This window comes from Asparagus officinalis, chromosome 1 (genome assembly GCF_001876935.1).
Source record: "Asparagus officinalis chromosome 1, Aspof.V1, whole genome shotgun sequence".
Lineage (NCBI taxonomy): Eukaryota > Viridiplantae > Streptophyta > Magnoliopsida > Asparagales > Asparagaceae > Asparagus > Asparagus officinalis.
The window spans coordinates 116,651,589-116,654,778 of NC_033794.1; positions in this window are offsets into that span (position 1 = coordinate 116,651,589).

A 3,190-nucleotide genomic window follows, 5' to 3' on the forward strand; every position below is an offset into this window, starting at 1 on the left:
AACCCCCGGTCACTGAAGAGGCAGTTTGAGCCGTTACCAACTGTGACAAACTTAATTGACCTTGATCGACAATATCTGCAATAATATACAATCAGAGTTTTCCCTATCAACACGAGGTCCTCCAGAGAGGGGGAAATGTGCATTAAGGAGGCCACAAATAGGCTTTGACAGTTTTTCAATCACTGGCTATGAATTTGACATCATGAGAACTCGTAAGGGTTGACGTGTCACGCAAGCAACTTGCATAGTATGTTGCTGATTATGTTCTGGATATATTATTGATGTGGACTGCTGAGGTCAACATACGTGCCAGTGCTACAGCGACGGCACACTAGCCAAAAGGCTGATGTGTCATTCCAACCAATTTTTTGGTACAATAGCCAAGGGGCTGGAGGGATTTTTTTTGGTATATTGCTGAGATGACACACATCTAGAACCATCAATTATCGACTATAATTTGAGTGTATTCATGAAGTGGCTTCGAGGAGTTGAATATATGTCATGTCAGAAATACACTAGCCAAAACATTGGAGTTACACATCAGCCCCCCATTTACCCAATTATAACGATAGCCATACAAGGTCAAACTAGATATTTATTATTTCATTTTATTTTAACATTTTATCAAAATATGTAGTTTTCTATCTGGAAAAAAAAGAATAAAATCAAAACACGCGTTTACTTTGAGCAAGCTTACCGCATAGCAGAGACAAGTTGAGAGGGCCGGGAGATTCTGAGGAAGTATTTGCATGGTCCTCCAATCCCCCAGCTACTATGCTCACTCAGAAGCTTCTGGCTTTCAATAATGGAGCTTTCAATATCTTCCTCCTCCGCAAGCTCCTCATCGCAGCCGGGAATCAAGGGAGGAAGAACCAAAGAGTTGGGACCTGAGAACAGATCCTCTTTGAGAAGACCCGCATTGTTACTTGGAGCGAAGAGAAGCTGGCTGTGTGGGACAAAGAGGGAGCTCATCTGTGCTTCCCAGGGTTCTGTGAGGACTTTGATCAAACAAGTGGTGGGCACTTTTAGTTGCAAGCTCTCTTCGAGGAGACCCGCATTTGTAATTAAATCGGGATTGCCGTGTTCCTATTTCTGTCTGAAGTTCTAAAATGGACGGTGGTTTTGATATCCAAAACTGGGGATGGGATGCAGAGTCGAGTCGCAGCAATGGATGAGCACTTATCGCTGCAACGAGGGGGTACTTTTCAAAATTTAAAACGCCGCGCAAGTTTAGGAAGGATGCAAGTATTGGGAAATACGTTTTGAAGTTTTTATTTCGAATAGTAAAAAATTAGTATACGTCATTCAGTTAGCACGAACATTGCGTTTTAATAATCATAATTATCAATTATCTAATAAATAATTATGATCCTTCATGAAAAAGTTAAGGAAAAATTACTTCTAGGCCCCAAAATTCAAGTTTCAATGTGCCCCAGCCCCTCACATTTTTTTAATGTGCTGCAGCCCATTTTCTTTGAAAAAACTGTGTCCAGTGCCCTCCATCATGATTCCAGCTCATGATTGGGCATGCTAGCTCATGATTAGACATGCCTGATACGAGTGTATATTCTCTTCGGAACTTAGCGATCCTCATGGGAGCTTGAGGATAGATGATTCTCATGATAGCATGAGAATAGAGGTGTTAATCAATACAGGGGAACGCAGGTTGGAGCGAGAAACGAGGCAGAGAATCGAAGAGTCAAAGTATCCAGATTTCAGCATGTGAGTCGACTCATCATTTTATGAGTCGACTCATCAGTAATGAGTCGACTCATATGCAGTTTTGAGTCGACTCATATGCAGTTTTGAGTCGACTCAAGAACTCAAGCCCTGTTAGCAAAACGTCTCTGACCAGTCGACTCATCAGTTATGAGTCGACTCATCAGTTATGAGTCGACTCATATGAGGTCATGAGTCGACTCATAACTGTTCATGAGACGACTCATCGGAGCTTTCCAGATTCGTTAAGGACTCTATTTACACGTTTTCCTGTTTGGGTTGGGCTTGGTTATTTACCACTTTGCCACCCTCGTTTGTACACCTATATAAGAAATTGTTTTAGGGTTTAAAACAAAATCAGAGAGGTAATTAAGAGAGATTCTAATCATTGTATTAGGGTTTAGAGAGGATTAAGAGGTTGTTCTCGATTCTAGTGAGATTGTGAGGGAGAGATTTGTAATAATTGATTCTTCATAATCTAGAGAAGGTATTTTCATTCGCTATACTGAATTGTTCTTGTGTTTTAGTTGTCTTCTTCTCAACCCACCTTTTGGTAATTCCGCGACCAAAGGGTGCTCGCATGACGACTCGTATCAAGTTGGTATCAGAGCAATCAGATCCGGTGAAGGGGCATCCTGTGTATGGTCCTGACTCGATCGCAATACAAGAAGCTTGGCGAGATCCTTATTTCATTGGAAGGAGTCCAGGTTTTAAGGAGGAAGAAGATGGCTGAAGGAGACAATTCCACGAGGATTGATGCATTGGAGAAGCAGATCGAGACGATAGGTTCGACTCTCACACAACTCATCAGTCTTATCCATGAAGGTGGCAAACAAGGTGAATCTTCTTCGAAGAAAATTGTTGAGTCCGATGTGGAGAGAGTAGATTCAGATTCCGACGAGGAGGAGGAGACCGTTAAGGCTGCATTGCATCAAGGAGGTAAGAATTCTTATCAGAACCTGAAGATTAACTTCAAGGTGGAGATTCCTATTTATGATGTGAGTGTTGACGTCGAGAGGCTTGATGACTGGATCGAGCGGATGGAGACGTATTTTACTCTTTATGGCTATTCGTCAAAAGAGAAGATAGTGTTCGCGACATTGAAGCTTTCAGGGCACACGTTGATGTGGTGGAAATCCTATTGCAAACAGGAGAAGAAGACGGCGTCGTGGAACAAATTCAAGGAGTTACCGAGGAAGCAGTTCTACCCGGTGGGATTCCTTGAAGAGCGTTGGTACAAGTGATACGGCTTGCGTCAAAGGGTCAATCAAACCATTCAAGAATATACCACGGAGTTCCAGCAACAGGCGATGGTCCTCAACATTACGACAGAGGAATATTCTGTGTTTATGAAGTATATGACGGGATTGAGTGATTACATCCGAAAGGAGATGAAGCTATTCACCATGGAATCAATTGCAGAGGCGAGCGTAAAGGCTATTGCCCTCGAGGGCAAGCAAAAGAAGGGCAA